Genomic DNA, 19,002 nt, shown 5'->3' on the forward strand with positions numbered 1-19,002 from the left:
CTTCCATGCTATCGAATTTGTCTCCATCAATCTTCAGATGTCTTTACTCAAATTTACCTTTCTATATTTTCCATGAAGTCGATTCTATGTGAATTAGAAATGTCTTGTTAGCTTTTCTCTTGAACTTTCCTCAGTGAATATCTTTTATTCCCTTGTGATTTCTGATTGTCTTTGCATAATCTTATCTTCTATGGCACATGTTGAGGGATTTGGTTGTCAAGTGATATTTCACATAATCTTTTGTCACACTATGTATCTGCATTTGTTGGTGCCTAGATTGATGGTGAGTCATTTTACAACTAACAATTACCACCATTATAATTGATTATAATTACCTTTCATATTTGATACTAGAAAACATTTAAAAGATATGTGATGGAAAGATATGTCTTCATAATCAAAAGTTATCATTTATAGTTCTCAAGAAATTCTACCATCGTAACTACTCTTTCATAGTCATTACATTCGAATATTAGGTTCTATATGCCTACTACCAATGGGTATATGATGAATCTACACAATTTTAATGTTGAATTCCATGCTTGGGTCGATAACTAGTCCATGTCCATCCCTTATTCCAATACCAATATCTCCATGTTTCTTTGAACACTTTTGGGAGCTCATTGCATACTCTATTCACATTTTGGAAGGACCAGCTATCATCTTCTCTATCTGAGACTTGGTGGAGCTTAGGCTTTACACATAATAGGAGTCCCCAACATAGCCAGGTAGGCTAGCCATCCCCTTATTTCCTCTAGCATATTATGCTTGTGGGCTTTGTTATGCTTGAACCAAGCTTTTAAAACTTTTTTTCTTTCATTGCACTCGATCTCTGCCAGTGAAATATATGATACTGAGTCTCTATCTCTAGCCTTCGAGCAACTTTTGGGCTTCTAGTGATATATGTTAGCTTTTAGCATCAAGCATTACCATATTGGTTTGAGAAATTGCACCATGGAAGTTACACAAATCACACATGTTCTCCACTAAGACTCAGGCATTGTGTTGGGTCTTCTAGCAAATACCCATGATCATTTGAATAGGTGCATCTTGTATTAAAACTATGCTCCACAATTATGACTATGCTCTAATCATGGCAAATAGGATTGAATATTTCTATATTGGGGTTGATATTAAATGTGAGCTTTGACTCAAAGTGGTAAGTCTTTTTGATGCAAAGTGACAATATGGGAGATGCCCCTATACATGGTGTTTTCATCGTTGTTAAGAGTTTGGCTTTGACTGCTCCAAAACTATTGGCAAAATTTGGATTTAGGTTTCCACTATATATCCTATCTATTAATTATCAAATGTTCTTAGCCTCATCCTCTATGGGCTTCACAATCTTCTCTATGTATTTGATCACCCATGTTCTCTGTAATTTTCCTTGTAATGTTTTTGATAGAAGTCCCAATACCTGAGTCTCCATTATGAATAATCCCAAATCTAGCTCTCCATTGTCAAAAATCCAAAATGGGGAACGAAAAGCACTTCATTCTTCATTTTTTGCAAGCTATGAGGATATCTTTTAATCAACCTTTTTCAACTTCTTTTCCACTATCAATAGTTTTTAATGTACCATTTGGTTTTGACACCATCGAGAATCCCGCTTTGGAGTGCCCAAGGCATTTAGCAGAAAACTCCACTTTGAGGGCAAAGAGCATACTAAGATTTCAATTTTTTTCTTATACTTTCTTTGTCAATGTTTGAATTGAACTTTATTTGGTAGGAAGAGTAGACCTTTTCTTTTGGTACTTTCATCATCTATGACCATTTTGTGTTCATTAATCTATTTGGTAGAATTTTGATTATCATCTTCTCTTCAGAGAAAATGATTGTGGGAGGCCATTTTTCGCCTCCTCTTGGTGGAAAACATAAAATGTGATTCTCTTTGTGGAGAATTCAAAATCCCCTCCTTATGGAGGAAGACAAAATCCAATTTTACTTCTCTTTTGGGATTTCATTTTTGATTTGTACTTCTGAACCGAGGCAATGAACTAGAATTTTGAATTCTTTGAACATAGCTTTGTGCCTGCATATCAAAACTTTAACCTTCATCCTTAGTAACATGTTAGAGAAAAATCCAAGAACATTATGGGAAATTTCCCCAAGGTAACCAAACTTTAAAAATTTTAAAATTTGGGGAACTAGAAGTATGCCTACACATTGTCGCAAAAAGTTGTTAACGAAATTTTTGTGATTTTGGGCTTTTGGGCTTTATTTCTATTGATTTTAATTTCTAGAAAACATGCCATATATGAATTCCAATTATTCATAATAGTCTACTTTCATTTGGGTTGATTTAGGATTTAACTAGTCTTCCTAGTTATTTTCCCTAATCGATTATTCACTCAAAAAGTGAATAAGTATTCAAAGAGTCCTTACTTCTCACTTTTGCAAATTACAAATTTGAGAGATTTTTCCAAAGTCCTCTTTTGGAGGATTTCATTTCTATTCATTGTGAGAGTTATGGGCATGGGATCTGCACGAGATTAGTCTCATTGGATCTAGCTCTGGGAGACCTTGCTTTGCCACAACTTTTAGTAGCTTTCGTGGGATATTTATTTTATCTAGTTGATTCCCATTTTAGCCCTTTTGGCTATCAAATAGGGCTCTCCCATTTTTGTGTTTCATCTTCATTTTTTTTGGTTTCTTTTTGTTAGGAGGTTGAGAACTAGTGTTCCCCTCTATTTCTAATTGTTGGTTCTACTTGGTTGGTTGGGTATGAACATTTTCTTGGTTTATGGGATGAGGATTTTGGGTTTCACACTATTATGCTAGCCATTTTTACATACAGTGCTCAAACCTAACTGTTCTTTGATTTTTGTTGCTTTTTTGCCCAAAGACCAAATGGGTTTTATTTTCAAAGTTTTTGAGTTTTGGGGATTATACCTCAATTTGTATGTCGCAGAGTTTTCTTAGATTTTCTTGGCATGATGTGTTGGAGGAATGAATACTGATGATACTTCTATGGGGGAGTATTTTAGAAACATGATTAGATCACCATCATGATGATATGTTATATTCATGATTATGTTTATCATTGATGTAAATATAGCATTTTTCTATGGTATTTGATAGAATAATAATGGAAAGAAAAAGTTGGTATGGGAAAATCATTGAGTACTTTTAGTAAGTGAGGCTAAAGGGATATACTACTAAGTGTCTAGTATATGAAGCTAACCTTAGAAGAACAAGATATTAATTTTAGAAGATGTTATGCAAGTTTTAGTGAAGATTACTCTAAGATAAAGTTTACAAAAGCATATTCTAGTAAACTTGTTATATCTCTTAGTAGATTTATTATTTTAAGAAGCTAAATTTAAAAATGTGAAGAAGACATTCTAGAGATGATGTATCTAAGCTCACTCATCATAATGTTACACTTATCGAAAGTTATTCGAGTTACAAGGTGAAAGATCAATGTTATTACTAAGTGTAATATGTTCTTTATGAGGTCCTATGATAATTAATTGAGAAGGTGTAATAACTAACTTAGGGAATTATTTTATGGATTCGGTATAAAGGAAAGACATTTTCCTTTATCATGTAAGTATGTAAGAAAATTATTGTAGGTAGTAAAAAGAGTAGAATGCGAAGATAATAAGAGTATGGTGAAGATGACAAGATAGAGGAAATAAGTTAAAGTATAGTACAAATAATTATTCTACAAGGAATATTTGAGAGATTTTTTGGATAGTGAGCTTAGTGTTCTTGCCCCAAAAGCTATTTACATAGTGGGTCCTTCTATCTTCTACAACTCCTAATAGGGATTCAAATTCTCCTATCAGGGACTCATATGTACTAAATGTTGTAATAGACTCCTAACAAGGTCTATCCTCCAACAAATAATATTTATATCAGTACATCATCTTGTGGGCATCATTCCCACTAGGATTTTCCCTCTGATCAAGAGTTTCCCTAGTTAAGACATCTGGTGTAATTGTGTATGTGTATCTTGTTATGGCTGTTGTTCACTTTTGTTGAATGGTTAAGATTATTGAAGTTTGATAAATGTTTTAATTATTGGATAACAAATTCACCCCCCAGTTATCTTGGTAGACTATTATTTCTAACAATTGGTACCAAAGCATCAAGTCTTGAAGATAAAGTTTAATAGCTTTGGGAGATCCATGGAAAACATATTTAGAAAAGATAGTCTAAAGTTTGATGGAACAAATTATGAAAAATAGAAGGAAAAGATGAAGACATATCTACTGTGTATGGGTCCAGGATATTGGATCTTGACCAAATCAAAAAAGATAATCATTACTAAAAAAGATTTTGAATTTTGTACTGAGGAAGAGAGAAAATTTTTCATATGTGAGAGGAGGGATAGAGAAGCACTATAGTTTGCACTTCCTAAGAGTGAGTACAACTAGCTAAAATCACTTAATACTTCCCATATGATTTGGAAAGCTTTAGAAAATAGTTTTGAAGGTTATTAACATTATAAGAAATTCAGGCTACAAAGCTAGAATTTTGCATTTCAAGATGCTAAAATGATGGAAGATGAATCTATAAGAACAAATGTAGGCACAATATCAAAAACTATTGTAGGTATTAGATCTCAAGGAGGAAAAAAGAAAGATGATGAAGTGATATGGAAGATATTGAAGAGCTTAATGCCACGATTTAAGCAAGTAGTTCAAATGATATAGTTGTTGGTCTCTTGTACCAAATATTTCACAAAGGAAACATTGCTTGGGATACTTGAAGTAGTTGAGAATGAGCTTAGATAGTCCAAAGAATTGACCGATATAGATATAGCTTTCAGTGCCCTAAATACTTGACCTAGTTTATCAAGGAGCACAAGTACTAGAGGAGACTTTACTAGTAGTAGCAGATCTAATGAGGACAAAAAGATAAAAGAAGGAGTAGCCCTTATGGTAAGAAGAGAAAAGGATGGTAAGAAAATCTTTAGATGTTGGAATTGTAATAAATTTGGTCATTATGCATCTAAGTTTCCTAGAAGAGAGAAAAATTATAGAGGAAATTTCAAACCTAGAAGAGATTGAGAGTGTTTGTTTGCAAATGGAGAAGATGATTTTGATGAACAAGCAATAAGTGCTAGTGCCGATGAAATAGGATTTGTAGCTATTAAAGAAGAAATTCCCAATAAAATGGCTTTGGTATCAAAGGTTGAAAAGAAATCTAATTGGATAATTGATAGTGGTTGTTCACATCATATGACTAGTGATATGAACAAGTTTGTTGAGTTCAAAAGTGTTAAGGAAGGAATTTTCAGAGTTGGAAACAATGCAGTGTACCATGTTAAAGGTATTGAATTTATAAATCTTGATGGTAAGACTAACATTGAGGATGTACATTTTTTTGATGGTTTGAAACACAATCTTCTGAGTGTTGGACAACTAGTGGATAAAGGTTATCAGTTATAGTTCATAGAGAAGATATGCATGATTAGAGATAAAGATGGAAAGGTAATTGGAACAAGAACTAGATATAGAGGTAATGTATTTTAGTTGAATCCTACTAAAATGAAGTGTTTGGTTGCAAAGGTAGATGACAGTTGGTTATGGCATAAGATATTTTGTCATATAAACTTTGACATCACTGTGAAGACTAGTAGTATGTTTGCAATTAGATATTTTCCTAAGATTGTAAAGCCCACTAACACAATTTGCAAAGAGTGTGTATTGGTGAAGCATAATAGAATTTATTTTCCCAAAAGGAAGTTTACAACTACAAAAAAAATTGAGATTATACATATAGATCTTACTAGTCCTACACAGATCAAAGGATTCTATGGTGGAAGGGATTTCATGATTTTAGTTGATGACTTTTCTAGAATGATGTGAGTTGTATTTCTTAAAGAAAAATTTGAGGCATTTGATAAGTTCAAGATATTCAAGAATAGAGTGGAAAATAAATCAAGTATGAAGATTAAATGTTCAATATCAAATAGAGGAGGAGAATTTACATCAAATGAGTTTAACATCTTTTGTGAAGCTAATGGAATCAAAAGATAGTTGTCAACTCTGAGAACCCTTGAACAAAATGGCATTGCAGAGAGAAGAAATAGGTTAGTGACATAAGCAACAAGAGCTATGTTAGCTGAGAATGATGTTTCCAAGATGTTTTGGAGAAAAGATGTGATTACAATAGTCTACTCTATGAATCAAGTTAAATTTAGGAAATACACAAACAAAACCCCTTATGAACTATGGTTTGGTCACTCACCTATAGTTAAGTATTTTAGAATTTTTGGTAGTAAATGTTATATTGAAAGAGATGATGATATTGGTAACTTTGATGCTAGAAGTGATGAAGGTACATTTCTTGGTTATTCATTGAAAAGTAAGGCCTATAGATGTTATAATTTGAGAACTAAGACTATTGTTGAAAGTGAAAATGAAAGAGTTGATGAGAAATTTAGAATAAAGAAAGAATAGTTGACTATAATTTAGATGATGAGAATGTTGTTACTAAACCAAGGAATGATGAAGTATTCTTTAATACTAACAATAATTTGTAGAATGAAGGAGAGCTAACGTAGGAACAAAGCTCAAAACCTTAAATAGAGCTAAAAGTTGAGATAACAACTCCTACTTCTATTAAGAATATGACAAAGAATCATCCACCCAAATAGATCATTGAAAGAAGAGACAAAGATGTGATGACAAGAAGCAAAAACAATGAAGAAATATGTTTGATATCTCAAGTTGAACCAAATAATGTAGATGAAGCATGTAAAGATGACTATTGGAAGCAAGCTACGAAAGGAGAATTGGATTGGATAGTGAAGAATGAGACATGAGAATTGGTCCCCAAACCAGCAACCAAGAATGTGATAGGAAAAAAATGGGTATTTAGGAACAAGATGAATAAATAAGGTGAAGTTGTAAGGAAAAAATAAAGATTAGTATATAAAGGTTACTCATAGCAAGAAGAATAGACTATGACAAAACCTATGCTCTTGTGGTAAGAATAGAAGTAGTAAGGTTATTCCTAGCATATGCAATATATAAGAAATTCAAAGTGTATCAAATGGATGTCAAGTTAGCATTTTTGAATGGAGAACTTGAAGAAGAGGTATACATAGAATAGCTTAAAAGTTTTCTTGTAATAGATGACAAGGACATAGTATGAAGATTGAAGAAAGCATTGTATGGCTTGAAGAAAGCACCCAAAACTTGGTATGTAAGGTTGGAAAAACATTTGACAAAGCTTGGATTTAGCAAAGGTATGGTAGATAGTAATCTATATTAGAAAGAAATAGATGATGGATTGATGATTTTGATAATATTTATTGATGATGTCATATTTGGAGGAAATGATGATGAAAGTGACAAGCTTGTAGAAGAAATGCACAAATAATTTGAAATGAGCATGAGAGGAGAAATGAAATATTTCCTAGGATTACATATTATGTAGGACAAAAAAGGAATCTTTATTTCAAAGAATAAGTATTTGAAAGATCTAGTGAAAAGGTTTGGTTTGGAAACATGTAAACCCATTGGAACACCTATGGTAACTAGACACAAGTTATCTACAAAGGATGAGTTACCTAATGTTGAGTAGAAGAAGTATATATCTATGATCGAAGGATTGCAATATCTCACTCACACAAGATGATATATATGAGATACAGTTGATGGTATTTTGACTTAGTAGGTCAAATAAATCATAACTCATCTAGTGGAAATAATTTTATTATCAACACCATAGAGTAATTTATGAAATGGCTTGAGGATATTTCTTTATTTTGCTACTACTAAAAAATAGGTGACTTTATTCATCTCAAATCACATCAATGTTTGGTTTGGCATACCTTCCTCTATAGTTGTTGATAATGAAGGGAAATTCAAAAACAAGGATCTCAAGTAGTTGTGTAAATAATTTAAGATTAAGAAATAGTGGTCTTCAATCTACTACCCTCAAGGTAATGGCCAGGCTAAAGCTTTTAATAAGACATTATTGAAAATCTTACACATGATAGTCAACAAATCAGGTACAGATTGGAACTTACAAATTAATCCTGCATTATAGCTAAAAAGGCTAATGTGTAATAAATGGTATGAGTTATCTTCTTGGAGCATGAATAAGGTTCCCATGAATTTGACACTTCTTACAAGACTTAGTGTAGCACACAACATCTATCTTCATGGTTCACCAATAATAACCACGCTCAAATAGCTTCCATGCTGGAGAAAGATTATTAGAGTGAGACCCACATATGCCATCATGTATTCATCTAGCATACATTGAGAAACATATTTCTCTAGAAAATTAAGAACCCTCCTAAAAAATCACTGGAGATGAGGGTATAGAAGGAAGAATTGTGAATGAATTGATAGTTCTCATTGTAGGTCAGGTCATCATGGATGATTTGGTCATGTAGGTAAGAGTAGATGTTAGCCTATTGAGATGAATTATGACAAACTATGGTACATATGACAAAATTATTAGGGGAATTATAGGAAGTTTACCATAGTTTTTCCACCTGGAATTCAAATCTAGAGTCATTTTCTTACAAAAAGTTAATGGAAGCCAAAGTATACATTGCATCAACCACCTTGTTTTCAACACTAGGGATTTGATGAAATGTGGAAAAAGTAAAGTAATTCTTAAGATCATCAATAATTTTCTTGTAAGGAATCAAATACTCATCTTTTGTTTGATAATTTTTATTAGTCTAATTGATGATAAGATAAGAGTAACCAAAGGTATGTAGTTCAGTGATCCTCTACTCAATAGCTAGTTTAATCTCATTTTTCAAATCCTCATAGTTTGCTATGTTGTTTGTACAAAGAATTGAAAACTTATATGATATTGGAATACTGTAACAATGAGGCACAAAAAAAATAAAAATACCAACACCAACACCATTTTAAGTGTGAGATCCTTAAAATAAAATCTTCCATGTTCACTCAGTCACATACATAATGAATGAATAAGGGAAGTCAACTTGGAGAGGAACATTATCTTGTAGTAGAAAATTAGCTAGTTGATCAACTATAGATTATCCTTTGTTAGCCTTATCATTGATATAATGAATGTAAAATTTTGATAGAATCATCACCCACTTAGCTAACTAACTAGTAAGGGTATCCTTAATTAAGAGATACTATAATGGGTGAATCTTAGCTACCAAATGTGTAGTATGCACAAACATGTAGTGTCAAAGTTTTTGAGATACAAACACCATAGTGAGATAAGATTTTTTAATGCTATTGTAGTTGACCTCAAAAGCTACTAATGTTCTTTGATCTAATTTAGACTTTCTCACATTTCTCAATCCATGTGCATATAACTCCTTTATATAGATTCTTATTAAAAGGTTGAGCTCTATCAATGAATTAGGATATGAGCCTTGTAATTTATTGAAGATGTCCTGGATGACTCCTCAACTAACTAATGTTTTTGGGAGATTGCATTTCTATTATATCTTGGGATTTTTTAGGGCCAATCTCCATTTCTTTAGCTAAATTAATGTTTCCAAGTATTTTTCCTAAGGGGATGCCAAAAGATCATTTCTTAGGGTTCAATCTAAGCTTTAATTATTCTATCCAATATAAGATTAAGTTCAAACCTTCAAGATACATGTTACTTTTCTTAGATATTTCCAAGGTACCATCTACACAAGCTTCCATGTTCTTAAGCATCATGTCATGAAAGATGGTAGTCATAGGTCTTTGCTAGGTAGGTCCAAAGTGTTTCAATTCAAATAGAATGATGTCTTAACAAAAGATTCCCCATGTACATGTGAAGGTAGTCTCTACTTGGTCTTAAAAAGCTATTTTAATTTGATTATATCCCAATAAATCATCCATAAGAGAGTACATTTCATAACCCACAATCATATCCATTATCATGTCTATGTTTTAAATTGGAAAGTCATCCTTGGGAAATATTTGTTAATGCCTCAAGAATATGTGCATACATGAATGGATTTGTCATGTTTAGATGAGGTGACATTTGGAATCCATTTAGCATAGTTGATAACTTATATAGATATAACATTGAAGAGTTTCTTTAATTCAACTTTGACCAAGAGAGCTATATGTGGATGCATCTTTAATAATTTTTATTTGAGTGTCTTAGCACTAGGAACTATAGATAAATGATGCATGATTAGATTAGTGTCAAGCCCAAGCATGTCTTCATAGGTCTACACAAAATTGATTTTCTTATCTCTAAAGAACTCAACGTACATCATTATTTTTCTTCTGCTAAGAGAGACTGAGCTAAATGCATGATCTGAGGTGCTTGTTACTCAAATAAACATGACATGGATACCTCATTTTGGCTAAAATTCATATTCTTTTCCATATCATTTAGGAGAAACTACAGTAGTAAGTGTAGCTTACTCATGTTCTTCATGTCTATAGATCCACTCCCTAATAGCTTGTTCTTCCTTGTCATCTTCTAAAGGCATCGAGGATTGGAAAAAAGCTCCCATAAAATATGATAAAAGAAGATGAAGGTTTCATAGCTTCTGAGGGTTTAGCATAAGAACATGGAGAAACTGAGATTGTAGCAATGAAGTCTAGTTGATATTCCCCATTCCAATATTTAGCATCTTCAATTTTTTTCATAGTCAACAAGAGTGATTTTATCTTTGTCAACATCTCTATTATACCATACTAAGAATTCATCCATAGGAGTTTGATATAAATTGAATTGTCCCATAGAATCTAAATTTTAGTACCATTGACGGAGATTTTTATGCACTCAGGGTAGGTTGAGGGAACCTCTTGCATGTCATGTCTCCTAAGCCTCCTTAGAAATATTTTGAAAGTAGGAGGTATATCAAGAACTTGAAAGACTAAATCTATTTCCATTGGGCCCACTTGAAGAGGAAAAACAACTAAACCCTTAGAATACCTCTAAACTTTATCACAAGCTTAAATGGTAATCTTTATCCTTGGGCCAATAGCGAGCTCATATAATCACAAAAATTTAACTAAATTGAAAGAATAAATGTTTAACATAGTGTCATTATCTATCAACATGTTTTTGACTTGGGTTTGATAGCTTTGGACTTCAATGTGTAAGGAAAGGTTATGAAGATGGATTAACACTTGCTATCTTCTTCAAAAAATGGTAGGTAATGTGGAGCAACACTATGATTAACCATATTATGAAATTGATCAATATCAATATCTTTGGGACATCAGTTTCTTTTAAGGAATTTTCTAAGATCTCCTTGTGTGTAGGTGATAAATCAAGAAACTCAAAGATTGAAATTAAAGATGGGATACACTAAAGTTAATTCACTATATTATAGATCCATTTCCTTGAGGTAGGGGCTTTTTTGGAAGAGGATCCTACTTGCTTAGGATTGTCTTATTTGGAAGAAATTGATCCCTTAAGGATGATGTTATGTTGGCTCTTAGTGACAACATTTATAGTTTCACCATGTGAAGGAGAGTTGACACCTCTATGAATGATCATGGATCTATACTCATTTTAAGATTGGGGTTGCATTAAATAACCAAAACATCTCAAGCTAACTCTAGGCATCTTATCAATATTTGAGTCATAGTTGGGTCCATTGTGTTTAGGTCTCACCATCTTCAAGCCCTCACTCATAGGTTCAAGCATATGAATGATGCTATCATTGTTTGTATAGGTATAGTTGATCTTGGCATCTCCATTCTTTCAAATTGAGGCTTCCCCTTTGTCATATTTAGGGAATGATTCCTTAAAATCCTTATGATCAATTTTTTTGACAAGATTATCCAGTCCAACCTTCTCACCATCAATAAGATCTTGGATGACATACTTAAACCTTATGCAATTATCCTTTTTGTTTCCTTTGTTTCTAAGATAGTCATAATAATGGTTGTCATTCCACCACTTAGGCTTCGCCTTAGGTTCAAAAGATCTTGAGTTATCTAAAAGGGTAATGATATTATTTGAAACTGAAGTCTTAAGTATCATATCATAAGAATCTTCCAAAAGATGTAAAATAATTCTTAGCTTTAGTTTCCCATGATTTAGTCCTATTAGAATCATTAGAATTTGAAGCAACTTGGTATTTGGTTTCTTGGATAACAATAGTCAAATTGAAAATAGGCTCTTTAGACTTAGACATACCAACAATACCATCATTGACAACATGCTTGTTCTTATCTTTTTTATAGCCATTATTACTGTTGGATTTGTCCTTATTCAATTCAATTTCTTGCTTTTTGACTGCAAAATTGTCTCTACGAAAGTCAATTTCAATCATGTCATCAAAGGTGAGAAATAATTTCTTTCTAAGATCATAATGCAACTTAGGTCTTACAACCAAGAGTCAAAACAATTTTAAACCTTGGTGAAACAGTGGGGCTTCTTTCTTGTAGTGCTTATAACCAAGAGTCAATTTTTTTTCTTGTCTATAGTCCCTACAACTAGGGTTATAGTCTCCATAGGGTCACTCTCTACTATGGTTCTTAATTGAGAGTTTCTATCTTTGACCCTTGGTGAAATAGTGGGGCTTCCTACTTGTAGTGCTTACAACCAAGTGTCAAAACAATTTTAACCAATGAGATTGCATTGTGGGTTTGCATGGGCTGCCCTCCCTAAGCGTTGGTATACCATTTTCTATGTGATTATTAGATACATTACCTTGGAGGACTACTATCAGGTACTATATTATTATCATTTTCCTATCTTGAGTCATTTCAAAAAATCTTGACCTTTTGTCCTTTCCATTTCTATTACTGCATTCACTGGGGGATAGTATCTTTAAGGCTAGAAGGATACACAAGGTGGGAAAACCCTTCTACCTTATCCACCAAGTCCTAATGAATAAACTCTACATCTAGCACCTGGCTCAAAATCCCCCTCTCTTGTTCAAACCCCTAGCCTCTATCACCACTTAGACTTCCTTGGACCCTAGCCCTAGCTCTACTCTTAAGAGGCCTAAGAAAGGTCATGCCACTAAGGTCAAAATTGACCCTAAGGTTAAAGTTAGCATTATTGAGTTAGACTTATATTCAAAGAAGGGAAAGTAGTGTGCTAGGAGAACCAACAAAAATTTCCAAATGGAGAAATTCAAGGCCCCTCAAAGTATGAATATAGCTCTAGCTCCTTTGGTAGTGAGGAGAAACCTACTAAAAAGAAAAGGCACCACTAGGACATCAAACCTAGCCCTAGCTCTATCAACCCTTCCCATGTATTTGATACCCTAGAAGCTACCTTGACTTGTAGTGTGGGGGAAGACATCACTTCTCCTAGGAAGGCTGACCCTATGGTTATTGGGAAGAAAGGCAAACATAGTCACACCATGATGTGGTTGGAGAGGCTTGAGATGGCTATGAGGGACGTGGTGGATAACCATACCACTATATGCCACAGATTTGAAACCTTGGTGGAGTTCTCGTCCAAGGTTATGCACTCCATGGGGACAACCCTCTACTTCCTATAGGCTAACAAAGAGGAACAAGACCTGGGAAAGACTATTGAGACAACTTGATCCATTTATGGGTTCCTAGTAGAGGATTGGCTGAAAACCATCCTAGAAAAACTAGTGAAAATGGAGGAGGATGCGATGGGGGGAAGCCTCTAAGGAGAAGAAGAATGGTAACAAAGAGAAGGAAGAGGAAATCTAGCCTAGGTTCTATTGTGTTTTATTTCTATTTTTATGATTATGTCTCTGAACTTTACACCCTATGGGTTGTTTTGCACACTGTTAATTAAGTGGACCAATAGCAATGATGTTTGTAAATGCTGCTAGTTTCTTATGCATAGTAGTTTAAGGACTATGGATAATGTCAATTTAGTTCTTAAATTTTTATGGTTTTTGATGTTTAAAGTTAGTATAGGATAGACTTCTAAGAGGTAACCTCTGGTTGATTCTCAGCCTTATTTGTACTTTGAGGTTAGCCCCCTATCTTTTTGGTTGCTATCAACTAAAAAAACTTAGGTCTAAGGTTATTGATGAAGATTCTAATTTTCTCATTTTTGGGAAGTTTTCATGGATATATGGAATTCAACTTCCTCCACCTTCATAGAAATGTAATAAAGGGTTCACTTAGTTTTTGTTTGATATTGCATAGGTCAAAAATCATAGTGGGATGTTGAATGTTGTTAGAGTACTTTTGGAAAAATCCTTGAAAAAGCTCATTAAAGGACTTAAGTGGAGGTGTAATTTTTGTAAACCACTCCATAGCTTGACCACTTAGACTCTTAGGAAAGTTTCTCATAAGGTATGTGTTATCATGCATAAAGTTCATGCTTAAGGCATAAAATTTTCTAACATGATCATAGACTCCTTTCTCTATCTTATCCTACCCCTCACTTTACCATTCACCTCTCATTATATATATATATATATATATATATATATATATATATATATGTGTGTGTGTGTGTGTGTGTGTGTGTGTGTATATGTATATATATAAACTTCTCTATGTATATCTATATACTATGTATCACCCAATATATCTTTATCATTCTGTTTCTTCATCTCCCCACTCTCTTCTCCCCTCTTCCTATCTCTCTCCCTTCCACTTCTTCTTTTCCTTTTCCTTCATATTCATCTTCCTCTCTCAGTATTTTTCCCTCCAAATCTATATCTTTAAGTAATCCTTATTTAATCTCTTCAAGTTATTTATTGCACCATAAGATGCACAAATAATAATTTTATTCTTACAATGATATACCTCTCTCTCTAGTTTATTTATTTATTTTTGTTTTGTTTTAATTTTTTAAATAAATTTTATGAATATCAATATTTTTGACTTCTCTATCTCTCTTCATATTATTAATTTTATTTAGCCCCCCTTAACTCCATTTTGTTATCCCTCCTTATATCTCCCTACCTCTAATTATCATTTATTACACAAAATGGAAAAACTAGCCTCTTAAAATGTACACAATTTGTCATCTTACAATAATTTTGTTTATAAAAAAAAATGCATCTACAACTCTATTGATTAATATAAACTAGGCTAGTTGACAAATGCATTGAATATTCACTTTACAAAAATGTTTCCTCTTATTCTCTGATTATATTAAGGATTGGCTAGTTTGAATTCAAAAATTTTACAATATGTTTGACTAAAATTTGTATATATACACTTTTCATATTGATTAATGTTGTAGGAGTTGATGAAATCCAACTCCGCAGTCGCCAAGATCACCTGCAGTGAAAATAGCTTGCCGAAGAGAAACCTAAGGAGCAAAAGCTTGAAGGAAACACAGAAAGAAAAAATATTTCACAATAGGAAAAATGAAATTGTTATGTAAATGTGTTGGCTCCTGATTTAATAGTTTTGGAAATAACCAAGAAACCAGACCAATACATCTAAGGTTAGCAAATTCCTATAATGGATGCACTTGACTACAGTCTTGGGCCAACTATAAGGATAAATCCTTCTTCTTTTTTAGGATCTATTAGACCTAGGCAAGTGGACCTCAGACTCTTTATATGGTATCAACGTAAAGGCATACAACTGAATCTGAAAACTAGATAAAATCCCTTAATCTTCTATGTTTATGCAAGCATTCATGGATGAAATAGCTAATAACAGAGCACATGAACATGATAAACTAAGTGAGGGAAAACTCTTTTAACTCTTAAACAAAAAAGGAAAGATATTTGATTAAGATTTGTATCTCAACATCATCTAGCTATGCAACAATAGAGAACATGTATCCTTCAAGCTAACCAGTCCCTTATCCATTGAACATCAACTAAACCTTAATATGCAGATGGATACCTAAAGTAAACTCATATATTTAGGCATATGATCTATCTATTTGACTTGCAAATAAACATCAATCTTCATAACAACTCTCATACTTATGATGAACTCTTTCTGGTGTAACATGTAACCCTATCAGTATAAACAAGCATTTACTTGGCTTCTTTGTTCCAATAGAAAATCTATTCTAATATGCAACCTTAAAGGATTGCAACTGAGTCCAAGCTCTTCGTTCTCAAATGCAAAACATTACAGATAACAAAAGAAGGAGATAAGAATTAGAATGAAACTAAAAAAGGTGAAACTCTTTGCATTAATTTCATTGAAAATTATACATCATCTATATATCAAAATTTAGTAAAGAACACAAAGAGACAATTGTGTAATATAACAATGCTTCAAAAGAGAAACAATATGTTGTTCATAATAGGAAAAACATTAAGAAAATTGGTATCACAACTATGAGAAAACTTAGCAAATTGGAACCATATTGGTCTCATAATCCTCCTAAAATCTTCAAAGAATTGAAACCCTTACAATAAGCAAAAGAGGAAGATATATAGGAGAAGATCTTTTAGGAAATGTAATCTGGAATTGATATCTGTCCCATTGAAAGAGTCTTCAATCTGAAGTTGCTAAAACTGAACTTCCTCATCTACCTGCAATTGAAAACAATAAATGATCCCAAAAATATGTGATATCTCACACCTACAAATATACAAATATCTCATGGAGAAATATCAAGAAGTCATCACAAACTATACTGAAGCCTTTGAAACCTGATCTTAACATGTCAAATCTGCTTTGCCATGAAATTAAACATTTGTCGTTGCCAAAAACATAAATGCTCCCAACTGCATCAAAGACAATCAAGTCACCCTCAAAATTGCTGGAGAAGTCATACATGATGGAATTATATCTAAATCTGATTGCAATTTCATCTGCAACATTAAATATGCAATTTTCACTACGAAGCCCCCGAAATCAAAAAAACCTCTTGTAGCTACTATCAATTAAGACCTACACAAAATCTGACTGCAAAACTAAAGAACCCACTCTCTCCTAGTTTCGACGGTATATTACAATGTATATTTTACATAAAAATAGTCTCCCTGAGACCATTCTAAAAATCTACCTTCTGGACTGAACAAAGCATGTTTAAAATTGAAAATTTTTCAAAATCATATAGTATAAACTATATAAAATTTTAAAAATAATTCAAAACTTTTAATTTGAAAATTTGAGCATTTAAAGCATTGGACTTTATCTTTAAATAATTTTCCTCCCTCCAATCAAATAGTGCCAAGTGTTAATTTTTCATTTGTTGGAATGTACCCAGTCAACCTTTTTATTATTTATGCATTTGAAATATTTTAAATTTAAGACTACGATATTATGACCTAATCGTAATATTGTAGCTCATTTAGATCATCTTCCCGATGTCATGACAGGCCTTGATTTTCACCTTTGCATTGTAAATCGATATATTTGAAATATGATCACATTAATATATTAAATCTTTTAACTCCCCTTTTGTAACATCTAAAACTTTCATTTTCCATACCCCAATGTCATGGCAAAGTCAAATCTCGTAACATCTCAAGGCTTTTTATTTTTTATTTTTATGACCCTAATGCATGGGCCTCGTCGTAGCATTGCATATGAATGAAAATCTCTTCGCGATCCTACGAAATTCGTAGGATTGTAAGCCTCCAAATCCCAAGCCCTGACCTCATGACCAAGCGTAACATTGTAAAGCTTTGCCTTTCCCTTTCCGATCTCTTGACAGAAGTGTGACCGTAGCATCAGAGCCTCTTCAAATCTGGCTCCCAACCATGCGATAAGTTTCCACGTGGCACCTCTCCTTGGCATCAAGTCAGTAAAACCCATCCCTTGCTGAGTGGTTGGGCCCCTCTAAATAAGCAGCAACCATTCTATGGGAAAGCGTGTCTTTTGAAGATATCAATAGCATTGCACATTCATGGTTTTAAAGAACAAATAAAAATATTTCTTGTGCATATGGGACAAAACATCCAACCTCTACACCTCTTGCTGTCATCATCCCCTGAAAAAAACGTGGATCTCCCCTGCAGAAAATGTGGAGACCTGCTTTGAGTATGCAATGACTAAGGATGCTTAGCTGCTTGGAGTTCCTCCCCACATCCAACATGCCTCCTCAATTTTGGCATGAGCTTTCTTACCACGTTGCCTATCGTGTGTTGAACTTCCTATGTTGCGCTAGGTGTGGACTACCCTACAAATGTTGTGAATGCCCTGCAACTTAGAGTTCCTCCTTATGTTGTTGGTTATAGTCCCATGTGGCCTATAATGTTTTATGCCTTTTGCTATGGAGCCATAGATATTATGGACTTTCTTGTTTGGTGGACAATCCAAGGTATGAACCTTGTGCTCTCAAATGGAGATTTTTTTTCCATTGAGTTCTACCCAGACTTTGAATGGGCCCAATGATTTAGCATCACAATACACTCTCAAGAAAGTACAAGCACTCAAACATTATAACCAACAACATATCACATAACCATGTAATTTCTTCGAGCACTAGCTTATGAATGAAATCATGGAGACCTTGTATGTAAACGAATTTCAATTTTAACATCTTCAATCCATGCATAATTTCATCGATTTGATGTAATCAATCGGGCCCCAAAGTGGGTTCGACTAAAGAAAATTTTGTTTTCGAACAACTGATATAGTAAATTGATCCATTAAACATTTCAAACTGATTGAAATCAAATTTAACCATAAATTCACCATTGAAAACGTAATTCAATTATTTTCGCACCACTGTGAAATCAGTGTCAGGAGGCCTGTTACTTGGTTTTAGAAATTGACATAAACACCTAACCAAGTTCCAAAACTCAGGATATATTATCTCTCTAACACGTTTAATAGGCCTGCTAAATCTCATCACATGAAGACATTAGGGTAAAAATATATCGACCTCTGAACATGCCAGCTTAAAATCACTTGCAGATAAACATGTTAGAAAGCTAGAAATTGCAATTGGTTTTGGCCTTGAAAACTAGGCAACCGGGCACTTGAGATTCTGAAAACTAAGGCATTGATACTTTTTCATGAGGAGAGTGTACTTCTATGATTTGGGCTCATGAAGAATCACAAGATGCATTTGGCGAAGGTCTGAAGTTGGCTACCTAGATTTGTAGGACAGTGAACATCAATAGAAAAGTGTTTTTTGCAAATGGAAAGGCCCTGGAAAATTGTGTAAATGGATTCGTCAAGCCTTGAAAATTGGCACACTGGTAGTATTTTCGGAGTAGAATGCAGTGGAAAAAACCATTCAATCCCACCAATCATG

The sequence above is a fragment of the Cupressus sempervirens genome, chromosome 3 (genome assembly GCF_028749045.1).
Source record: "Cupressus sempervirens isolate cs-2001-9-10 chromosome 3, ASM2874904v1, whole genome shotgun sequence".
NCBI lineage: Eukaryota > Viridiplantae > Streptophyta > Pinopsida > Cupressales > Cupressaceae > Cupressus > Cupressus sempervirens.